This window comes from Manduca sexta, chromosome 23, assembly GCF_014839805.1.
Source record: "Manduca sexta isolate Smith_Timp_Sample1 chromosome 23, JHU_Msex_v1.0, whole genome shotgun sequence".
Classification (NCBI taxonomy): domain Eukaryota; kingdom Metazoa; phylum Arthropoda; class Insecta; order Lepidoptera; family Sphingidae; genus Manduca; species Manduca sexta.
In genome coordinates, this window is record NC_051137.1 from 12,660,216 (window position 1) to 12,673,093 (window position 12,878).

Sequence of the window (12,878 nt, forward strand, 5' to 3'; positions counted from 1 at the left end):
TTAATCCGTAATGCCGTATACTTCGATACATACATGACATATAACCTACACAATATTAGGCACCTAAACATGTCCAACAGTATCGCAATATTATCTATTCGATGATCTCAATTTCAAACCTCCTACTATCCTATGCTTATAGGATTACGTAAGCAAAACAAACAGTGACGTAATTTCAGCGAGAGACTTTACCTAGTACTTAAGTCGCTAATGATTCGAGACGGAGATCATCGTCAGTGAGGTGGAATTTAGAGCCTTCAATCGGTCTTCCTATGCAAGATGCGCACGCGGGTGTAGTTGTAGTAACATATACAATACAAAACAGTAGTAGTAAAGAAATTATAGCTCTCAGACAAACCTATAAATTTTTCCTGTCTTCATTGTCTGATCGCTCTTTTTCGAAAATGAATTATATATTAATAGCCCTGTATTATATACTGTCCAAGTATTGGGCACGGGGTTCCTCTTCTACTGAAAACGATTAGGCCTTAGTCCACCACGCAGGCCAAATGCATGCTGGCAGACTTCATATTCCTTCGAAATTCTTATGGAGAACTTTTCAGGTATGCAGGTTTCCTAAGGAAGATTTCGTTTATCGTTAAACTAAGCGATAATTCACAAATAATGCACATAAAACTTTTTAGAAAAGACAAGAGTGTCTTTGGGTTTCGAACCTGCGGACATTTGTCTCGGCAGTCCGTTCCACTCCCAAGTACGCCATCGCCGCTGTTTCAATTTTATTATATCCTACAGACACCTATCTGTGTGTATGTCTGCTTACACCTAGGCCTTGGAAATTATGCATTCAATTTACGTATTATATACGTATAACACTTGTGAATTTTGTGCATTTGAATAGGTATAAAGACGTTATTTTTACTGACGGTTATTCTACTAAGCAAAGCATTGAGTTGAGTTCTTAATATTTAACGGAACTGGCGCTTATGTGTGCCACGTGCTGATCTCGTAATATTATTGTAAAAACATGACTTCCATCTATGATTGTACCGTAAAATAATTACATAAAAACCCTTGAGTTCAACTCGTATGTTTCATTCATAAACAGTCTGTTTTTATAAAACCGTTTGTGCTTAAGTGCTGCTGAAAAAATGCATGAAAAACGCGCACGCGCCGCTACCATGTGTTTGTCACGTGGCGTTGAGTTAATTGCATATCCTTGTATTAAGATGTTCGAATATTGATTTCTGATGTAATTTTTATGGATTAAGAGAGTGTATTCTCAAGGAGATTTTGATGGGTCCATCTGCGGTATTATATTGTATACATGTTTTTAGGAGTTCAGTAAAAGAGGAAGGGATAGCTAAGATAGAGCTGTCGTGAGTTTGGTTTGAGCTTTAAATTATCTATGATGTGCTATGAATCTCGGCACAGAAATTCTAGACACTCATTTCCACCCGCTAATATCTATACAAAATATATAACAAAGTAACCTTTTTCTGTCTGTCAGTCTGTATGTTATCGATTTTCTCAAAATCTACTGAACGGATTTTTATGTAAATTGGCCTAGAAATAGATAGAGACCCTAGGAAGATTGTACGCTACTTTCTAACCCAGGAAAAGGTATAGCGGACTTTTATCCCGAAAACTCCATCACGCGCGCGAAGCCGCTAATACTCTACTATAAAAATGCATAACACTTTGTAGTTCATATTTTTAAATTTTATGACTTATTATGGAGTTTCTATTATTGTCTAAGTATAATACATGTATACACTTTTAAAGGTATTTACAACAAAAGCACCCACTATCTACGTCAATAAAACCAATTCGCATATCCCCTTTCTAAATACAATTTGTTTACACAAGAACATCGTGTTTACGCGTTTACTAAGACACTACTGAAAAAAACAACAGCCACCCGCTAAAACAAACCTGACCGACAAAAATAACTTATGATTCATAGCTCTCTTCCCACCCCTCGCTTATCTCTTACGAAACGCAAATATTACTCCTCTAAGACAATACAAAACTACAAATAAGTTCTATAAACCGGCAACGAGAGATGTTCAACTTAGCCTCGCACACTGAAATTAAACTCTAGCGCAATACGAATAAAATATAAAATAGATTGTGGGATCGGAGATCAACCTCGTACTTGTTCATTGTATCTTTATTGCTCGGAGTGAGCGTAAATATTAAGGTTTTATTTTGTTTAGAAATAGGCGCGGTGGTAAAGACGTCGGTGTGGTCGCCTCCCATAGTGATAGGAAAAAATCCATCCGCCCCTTACAGACGGTTTATGACAATGACAACTGTAATAAGTAGCCGGTCATTTTCCTCCGGGAATCGTGAAGGTCCCGCCAAATTCAACACCGACGGCGGGGGCCGATGATTTATATCTGACTGAGCATTTCGGCCTTAATGAAAATATACGGTGTCATCTCCCTTTAATCCTTGGTTATTTCATGGTGATTGGAATATTTTTAATGGTGACGATTGGGTTTTGACTTTTTTAGGGTCTTGTAAAAAAGCTTCTGAGTTATGTAAATGTTTATGTATTTCATTTTATTCAAAGTACTATTACAGATAGATTATACTTTAATATAATCATTTTATTTATTAGTGCTAATAGCCCAAAGCTAAATGCTAAAAATATAACCTACAATAAAGCCAGTTAATAGACTAGTATCAAGAAAAAAGACGTCATTGACTTCTATTAATTATCCTAAACCCCAACTGTAGAAACAAGTCCATTAGTCTACCGGTAATAGTCTGATCTAAATACCACGTAGGTGGTACAAATGCCACCAATATAGATACAAAAATCGCGGAGGTCTATTCTGACAATTCCTAGCGTGAGACAATCAAAGATCGCACATAAACAATCATAAGAAATCTCGAATTCATTTCGCATCAACGCAACATAATGGCCGTTCGAACATTGTTTTCGGACTGGCAAAAACCGCAAGTAAAAAAAAATTGAGACATCGAAATTCTTGTCCGCATTTAGCCGCGATAACATCACCGCCCTCCCGACACCTAGACTGTGGAGATGCAGATGCGATACTTATTGTAAAATAAAAATGTGCCGATGTAATTATATATAATAATAATATAATATCAGCCCTATATTATATACTGACCCACTGTTGGGCCTCCTGTACTACTGACAGGGATAATAAAAATCGATATAGGTAAATATATAATTATAAAATTCGATATAGATTTAATACTTTTACATTTATTAATACGCATTTTCGGAACCCAGTTTATTATTATATGCTATATTTTTTTCATTTTATAATATTAATAAACATGTATATGCGATTTATGATAACATTAGTTATTTTCTTTAGTAATAACGTATTCATTCATATAATAAATTGAGAGTATAATTTAGTTTCAAACCTAATAGGCATTATACCTCAAATTATAAAGTGACCTATCTGTTAAGTTGTTGATCTCCCACACGAATGATATATCGAGCGCTCATCTAGACTAATAGCGTTTTAATAATCATGGGTTAGTCATTGAGAATACGGCACCGGACAAAAAGGCGTGAGTGATCCCTGTTCGAAAAAAGTTTAGTAAAAAGTGTTACCTACCTACTGATTTCATAAAATTCCATTCAGGTACAGTCGGCATGGAATTGAAATCTAATATTATGAACACACGTGTCCTAAACAGTATCGTTATAATGGACTCATTAATTAAATTATGAAATTATAAATTTGGAAGATTTATGGTAGAAATCAATAAGTGTTGAACAATAATATGTGTTGTATTATTATGTATATGTTTTGATCGCCAGTACATGCGTCTAAAATTTTAATACCTTCATAATCCAAAGACTATAAGTTTTAAAAGAAAAAACATTGACTTCTTGACGTTTTCCAAGTAGAAATTTGAATTTCGAAAGAAATTTGAAAGGGCCACCTCAGACCTTGAAAATGGGGCAAGATTCCAATTTGCCAAGCTGTCTAGTCAAATTCCGAGAACCAAGCCAGTTACAAATCATATTTCAAAGACATAAATAAAGTAATCAAATTTTACAGTCCGACCGTACCAGCGTGAGAAGTTGCTATCATTACGAAGACAAAAGATCATGCTCATACTTATGTAAGTGTTAAATGTAACATTATGTCAATCACCGACAGAAGCGATCTAAATGTCATGTACTAATTACTGCTGTAATATAGTCTCACCTTGAATGTCTGGGATGTAATTGATTTTTAAGTATTCAATAAGTTTTTATGAAGCTTGAGATTGTGGGATGGAATTTATATGATTTGAATTTGGAATAATTCAAAGCCGATTAATGAGTTTTATTATGAAATATTTAGAAAAATATGAGCTTTACTCAGTTGCAACTAGCTATTCCAAATATATGAGGCAAGGAGAAAAATGCAACAAAATACAGATTAAAGATCTTTATCGTAAAATTTACCTGAAAATTTACTTGACATGTAATGAAAAGCTTTCATTTTTATTCGCAGGGGTCAATGTAATTTACAATTCTAGAGGTCAACGTACTTTACAGTTCTAGTAAGTATCAAATCAAAATTAAACCAGTACCGCCTAGAGGTTTATAATTTCACTTTCGTAATTCCGTGTGAGCATGTATTCTATAATTGCTGTGCTCAGTAATGGTTCAAGGCCGCGTCTGAGACTCGTCTCAACTTGAAATAACCGTTTTGAGGGTTTGTAATACTAATAACCAGGCGTTCCTTTCATTTATAGTAATTATGAATAAATTTGAATGTAACACACGCATTGTTTTTTTTTAGTTTGCGATGACAGATTTGACTTTAGATTCGTTTTTAATCGTATTATTAATATTATACAGTATATTTGTAAAATGAAGTACGAACGAATTTAAAATAACAGTTCAATAAGTAGAATAGTTTAGCCGCGAAGTGTGAAATTTTCTGAAAGGAACTCGACAGAAAATATACCTAGGTTATAAAACTAATTATAATTGGATATTAATATCAAAGGATAATAATTTAACACGTTTTTGCGTTACATTATTTTACACATATGTAATGGAACTGATCTGTAGGCTTATAAGAAAACACATTTCCAATTGTCAGGTTGAGGTCTCCTTCGGTATATTATAATAAAATTTAGTCAGAAAACTATTCTAGATTAACTGAGGCATGGTCTTTTCAATTTGCAGCATAATTCAAATCAGAAAGTTACGTCAAGATATCAAGATTTTCCAAAATATTAATTAATCTAACAACTCATCTTGCTTCGATTATCAAAATAGCTCATAGAACAAAATATAGAGCAATCCGTGACTCATCTAAGGTCGCCCAGGCAAGGTCGCATTTGCTGTAATTAGGTCCAAGGCTTAGCCGTCTTGGCCCCGGAGCTAAGTTTGCCCAGTGGGTAATTAAAGCCACATTTTTAGGATTCACAAGTTACAGACCAAATAAGGATTTTGATTCGTATAATGCCGACCGGAGGATAATTTATCATGTCGGTTCGTATTTTGATTGCAGTGTTTTATTGCGCGTTTTATATTCGTATTAGCAGGTAGTCTTGTCTTATTAGTTTAGTCTATGTTAAGTCTACATATGAATCAATTATTTTAGCAACATTAATTAACCGATAGAAAACCGCGATAGAATCCGAAAATAAGTTTAATTTCAATGTCTAACTTTCGCGTCAACATAAGAAATCATGATGCAAACATTAAATAATTTGGAGATTTGTTATAGCCAAATGTAGAGGGAGATGGTTCATAGTGGCAAAGGGCCTATATAACCCGATTTCTGCTGACTCGTCTTCGTAATTTATGTTAAATCGAACGATTGCCAGGCCTCATTTATGCAAATTATTAGTACCTATAAGTTGTGTCGGGTTCTCTTTCGAAAAATCTCACCCTTTGCCACTGATGGTTCATAACATGATAGAAAATGACCACTACACTTTTTCTAAATCAAGCAAAAGGGTCATTTGATGTCAAGAGATTTTTACTATCCATAAACACATATAATACCAGAAGAATTATAAATTTGCTTCAGGTTACACGCAAGGAATGAGGAAGTAAAATTGGTGTTAATCCTCCAGTAATCTTTGTCAATTTACGTCCTTAGATTAAGTAGCCTTTGACGATACGTGCTTCGACAAGTTTTGTATCAAACAATATCAAACAAAACTCCAGAGATTTCATTACAATTGCTCATTATAATCTAAGACTTTATGAGTAATACATACAGCGCGGACAGGATGCGAGATCTCAGCACGTCAGAGGTGGCCCGAGAGGGCAAGACAAGGCAACAATAAAGTAATTGGTCCGTCAAGCGCTGCCCGCGGCCGACCACACCGCCACAACAACTTAAACACGTTATTTTGCGATATTCACAGCCGCGTAGATGTATGAAATTGTAGACAGGTAATTTGGAAGCGAGTAGAGGCAGCAGTGAAAGTTGGTTCTAGTAATCCTTTGCTGACCTACAGTCGCAAATGCTAAAAGAAACAGCAAAATGCAGTACAAAATATACAGCGTTACCTCTCTAAAACTATAAAACTAGTCAAATCTCTTTTTTTCACCAACGTTTCTAATTACTATTTTTTGGATAAGAAACGTGCAAAATACATAGTTCCCTAATTTAACAAAATATAATAACTATAGGTAAATACAAAATAATTTATTTAATATTACAATGTACCATAGCAAAGATTAAAAAGCTGGATCCAGTTCTACATTTAATTAAATCGGAACCCAAAAGACCGGCTGCCAGACTTCAAGACACTGTGAGCTCATTCTGCGTAGATTGGACTACAAACAGCTAAAAATTTTAAAAAGTTGTATATTTGTAAAATGTAGGTAGATATTGGAACTCTGACTTTGCGGATAAACAACACCTCAGTCCCCCCCGTGACCATGAAGGCTGCAAAGTCTTCGAAACGTCGGGAGAAAAGTAAAATATTCAAACCGCGATAAAATCCGTAAAATAGTTTAATTTAAATGATGTTAGACATTTAAATTAAACTATTTTACGTAAACATAAGAAATCATTAAGATTAAGATAAAACAAGGCATCAAAACAAGGTTAACAATTTTTATTTGGCATAAAATGAAATTGTAAAACTCAGCTTAAACTGAGTTTTTTTTATTCGATAAAAAATGCTTGATTATTGCGCGGTGGTGGAATTTCTAAACAGTTTCATATTTCTATATTTGCCGCAACATGAAGTCGCGGTAACAACAAAACACATTTTAATATAATTAAGACGCGTCCGAGTTCGCGCCGGTGGGCCGCCCGAGACCAACGCCGCTTAATTTATTACAAGCCACGCTGACCTGGGTTAAAATGTTGCCAGATTACTGTATTAATAGATATATTAGTCGTAAATCTCGCAAACTGGCGATATTAATGTCGCACGACTATTGTATGCGTGCGAATGATTAGCGATTTTTTGTGGATTATAAAATATTTGTATAGTAATTTGGATTGTAGATTGTAATACGTTGTTATCAAATTGTTTTTTTTTAAACAATTAAAAATGTAATATGAGTGATTAGGAAACAAATATAAGACTTGATACCGAAATAAAATTATATTAGAATAATTAAAACGGTGCGTTAAACTTCATTCAATAATAGTTAATATTTTAAAGTAAAAAAATATATACAACAATGTTAACTAAATAAAACAACGCATTAAACAAATTTCATTCCAGTCATCATGATTTACTGGCGAGTACTAGAATGAACGATTTGCGGTATTTCCGTTTAAAAAATCATTAAACGCGCTGCCGTAAAGTTTGATATAGATATTAGCATAAATAAAGATTTTATCTGCAACCGAAACCGAAATTAGGTAGGCATTAAACGCGTGTGGTCACTGCTCACAACAAAAACATTATTAAAAATTGAAAATCGTGTTTATATTTAGAACGACGTTGTCGTTTATATTTTATAATAATTAAGTTTGAATGAAACCTCGTCGAATGTTATTTGCATTATGTATTTGTACTTAAAAAAAGAACTTTATGCAACCAAATTTAAAAATGACCGTCGAATTTAAGCATTGAGAGAAAATGAATGTGTCAATTTAATTAGATAAAATCTTTTCCTTCAGTTTATAAGTGTTAACCATTAAGAACCTGTCAAATCAAAGATAATTAAATATTCCAAAAAATTGCCCATAGACTCTATTAAATCGGCACCAATTTGAAAAAAATCGATGGCATTAACAAAGATATCAAAACCTTCAATCGTTCGGCTCCATAGGAACTAACAGCCGATTGTACCCCACATAAAGACAGAGAGCGACAACGTCTCACTTTCGACCGTGTGAATCTTTGATCTTCGGCCGGAGGTCGAAAAAAAAGAAAAAAGGCCAAGATGGCCGCCATTGAAGAAATGTATCGAAATGTTAGTGTGGGAGCGGGCGCCACTCTTTGTCGTAATAATGAGTCGGTATTTCATGTAATGGTGTACAGTCGCCGGCAAATCTATTTAAATGGATCGTATAATTTTTAGCTTAACTCTGGAGGGCTTCGCACCCACTGGTCCCCTGAAATTCGTACCCTGTGCCCACTCGTCCCCTGTAATATTTTTTAGTGCCTACTGGTCCCCTCCTATAGAGTATATTGTTTTTTTGAGCTCTATGACGGCGGTACAATCGCGTGCTAAAGGCATAAATAAAATGCATTAAATTTGTACAGAGTCATTTTGTAACCTTATTGGTAAAATGTTTATACTGACAACGCTGAGTGTTTAGGTGAGAAAGAGTACGACTATTGTAATGAAAAGTGATATCATCATGTCGCTTTCGCACGCTATTCCGACTCGGCCAAAGACTCAGACGCATTGCCATAGTGTAGGTACCTATCTAACAAAGAAATGGTACAGAAAGCATAATATGACGTACGTCTACTCTCGGTCTACGTAGTCTTTTAGACATTATGACAAACCGAAATATTAATGTTGGAATTAAAAAATAAATATTGGAATATAATGTAGATTTAAAAAAAAAGATTCCAATAGATTTAAATCTTGTAACTTTAGTAATTATGGAGGTACCTTTTTGGTAAGAAAACTAATTTAAAAACCAAAATAACGTTTATAATTGACTAAATAATCAATACTTTTCTTTAAAGGCAACAGCACATGCAAAATACTTGATTCCTTTTCATACAATTGCATGACGGTATTTATTTATTGGATGTCGTTTTACTATCACGTATTTTTAGGGGGATAGGGACTGTTTTTGTAGTAATTTGCATATCTTATTTCAAATTCCACCACTCAATAAACTGCTGCAACCATGTCGGTGAACGTATTGAAAGTTCATTTGTGAACTGACCTTCTTAACCCTATAGGTTCGCTAATAATATGATCAGCTGTGACGTAGTTCATTCACTTAAGTTAAGTGCGCTAAGAGACAGCGTGATCAAAAAACCATAAATCTAAAATTGGGATTTTTGGCGAAAATATTCATTACTCATGAATAATTTTTTGCACGGTGTTAGTAGAGGTCACCACGAACCGGTGGTTTCATTTAGTAACACGATGTCAAAATTACCCTGTATAAGTATCACATTTATTACAAATCACAGATAATGACAGTATGGAAATCAATATTATTATTAAATTCTATTACTTCCCTTTCAAAATTACAATATCTTAAGAGGACCATTCTACTTTTTAGTGCCTAAAAGATTGCGTCCTGTAAACTACACTTTCATAAACACAAAAAATCTTTATGGGAAAACTACGTTATCCTGCTATTTTATACTAAGACACTATGTTTTTAATGTAATCGTAATAATTATTCTCATATAGCGGGGTGGGGCGCTGTTACACAAAGCTACCTGCGTCCTTGAGTAGTTGCGAGGTGTTTAGAGAACGAAGATCATTGTATATTAAGTGAAAATGCGGGACGAATATGTATTCAACGTTATTTTTTTTAGATTAATTGAAAATCATCCAGTTCTCTATAATTATAACAGGCTAGAGTATTACAATAACCGTCTGTATATTAGCGAGATACACCAGTGCAAACACATCTTCATCTTCGCAAAAAGACATGTCATCGTGTCAAATCAGACAGCTGAAAACCGTCGTCTCTTGCGACGCCCAGGTGTCACGACCGTGCCTCGTGTTTTCTATATGTTTTAAAAATTACGACGGCGCCCCATCCGTGCCATATCTGCGCCCCACGTTTTTTCTGTGTGACCTGCACCTAACATTCGCGTAATATAATAATAATAATAATATCAGCCCTGTATTATATACCAGCCCACTGCTGAGCACGGGCCTCCTCTACTACTGAGAGGGATTAGGCCTCAGTCCACCGCGCTGGCCTAGTGCGGATTGGTAGACTTCACACACCTTCGAAATTCCTATAGAGAACTTCTCAGATGTGCAGGTTTCCTCACGATGTTTTCCTTTACCGTTAAAGCGAACGATAAATTCACAAAGAATACACACATGATTTTTTAGAAAAGTCAGAGGTGTGTGCCTTGGGATTTAAACCTGCGGACATTCATCTTTGCAGTCCGTTCCACACCCAACTAGGCTATCGCCGCGTAAACACAATAAATCATTAAATAAAACGATCACTTAGGATTACAGGCGACGGTGACCACTCACAGACGGTTATGCCTTCTACACAATCGTGCATGCCTGTACTTGCTTATCATGTTTCTTCGTGTGATTTTGATAATGACGATGGGGGACGAATGGGTATATTATGAATAAATTAATATTAACTGGTCTCCTATCAGGGGACCAATGGGCACTTGAATAGGTGACGAATCTACAACTTTTATTCTAGGGTACAAGTTTTAGGGGACGAGTGGGTCCGCACCCCTCTGGAGTGATGTAGAAATGGTAATCGAATGACAGTCGGACATAAAACACAGACTCAAAAAAGAATACCAATTGATTTAATTACAAAAATATAATAAAATAACGATATCTCAATAGGATAATTAATTATCATTAGACAGATATTGTAATAAATAATCGTTTGCACAAAATATTAGTTAATACTTATCCAACTAAAATTTGGCTCTGAATAAAAATTTACTGTAATACGCTGCATAATGTCTCCTACCGCAAAAATATACAAAATAACATAAAAAGCAATGATCTTAACACAGTTTATACTTTTTTTTTTTATAAATATCGTATATTCTTAAGTAAACATTTTTTATTGCAAAGCAATTAATAATCTTAAGAATTGTGCACGCGACTGTATTTCCCCGATTGACAAGTGTAAGTTGATTTAGTTATTTTTCATTATAATTACCTCACATTTGAACTTGTAACAACATTTGAAATTGAATAACACGTAGGCGGGTGATTGGTTTATGCTACTGAGAATTATTTTATTCAGTTTATGCTACTGAGAATTATTTTATTCAAGATTTTTCGATAACAATTACTAGGGAGGCGTTGTAAGTTTTATTACATTTCGGAGTAGAATTATTTATCACATTGTATGCAGTGTAACTACGGGACATAATATTAAGACTTAACATCTTATGTCTCAGGATTGCAAGCGCAGTGGAATAACGAACAATACTTTGTAATTCAAGGTGTTGGATGTTGTTCCTACTCTTTATGGACGGTCATATCGCTTTCCATAAGGCGAATGGTAAGCTCGTCTCGTCGTTCAAAGCAATAAGAAAAATATATTTATTGAATGAGTGACAACGCTTCTTAAACGTATGCTTAAACTCGTGATCAAATCCAATTTAGACCCAAAACAAAATATAAAGCAATAAACTGTAGGAAGCAGTAAGCAACTCGAAGCAATCTACGTTTTGACAAACCAAATGAGCCTGTATCGGAGCACTCAATTTAGTTTTACAACTCACCTACTGGAGGCAACTTGTTATCACATCGTAAAAGTACCGGAAAGGACGGCAATGCAGTCTCGAATTTGTTAACTTGTATCGTTTCACAAAATAATTAGGAATGCATGGTTTGGAAATAAATATTGCCTTATAGTTGGGAATTTATCGATATAGCGATAGGCTCCCTCGATATCATGGTATGGAACACTGTTAGCGAAAATTAGTGCCCTGGTTGAACATCTGTCTGAGCATTCGTGAAATAAAATAAACTATTCAAAGAAGAGTTTATTACAGCATAGAAGAGAGGTAGATATATTATTTAAATAAATGCTGACCGACGTTAAAATTACGCAAATAAAAAACTAAGAGCACAGCAACGCTTCCGTTATTTAGGCATAAACTCTGCACAATAGAATTCTGACCGTACTTTTCTACGAACGTCTATAATTCACTTTCAATCTAGGTACTTTCAAATTCCATTGATGGAAACCAAACACAGGACCTACAAACTTCGTGGAAAGCTATCAGATAAGACATTGTTTCCGTAAAACGTAAAATGGGAACGAGCGGCGCTTTTGTCTCGCAAACACAATGGTAAATTAAGGTAATCCTTTTAAGAACCCTCAAAATAAGGGCGGCTATCATCGAACTCTTTGCAATTTACCGCGCACTTGTTCGAGGACCACATGTTGCAAATAATATTAATTTATTGGCAATAATTTATGTCACACTATATACCATCTGGACTTTGTTTTGATTGATAATGAAATCGTTAATGAGCTTATGACGGCTTTTTGTTTCAATAATAAAGTATGGACGCAAAATGAGTGTTAAAAATTTGCCCAAAGATTTACGGCACATATATATAATGACTTATAAAATATTTTTTCATTGACTTCATTCATTATATGTAGAAAATAAATTGCTAAATAATTATTATATAATTTATAAATAATAATATCAGCCTTGTATTATATGCTGCTGCCAGCCTCATGCCTCTTTTACTACTGAGAGGGAATAGATCATAGTCCACCACGATGGCCTAGTGGGTATTCGTAGACTTTAAAATTAGAAAATTGTTACTTACAATC

At 34.6% G+C, this 12,878-nt stretch overlaps 1 protein-coding gene across 1 annotated transcript in view; it reads right to left on the reverse strand.

Moving 5' to 3' along the window:
• Nucleotides 1–12,878, reverse strand: part of LOC115456302 (protein Wnt-1) — a 42,571-nt gene that overhangs the window by 2,783 nt on the left and 26,910 nt on the right.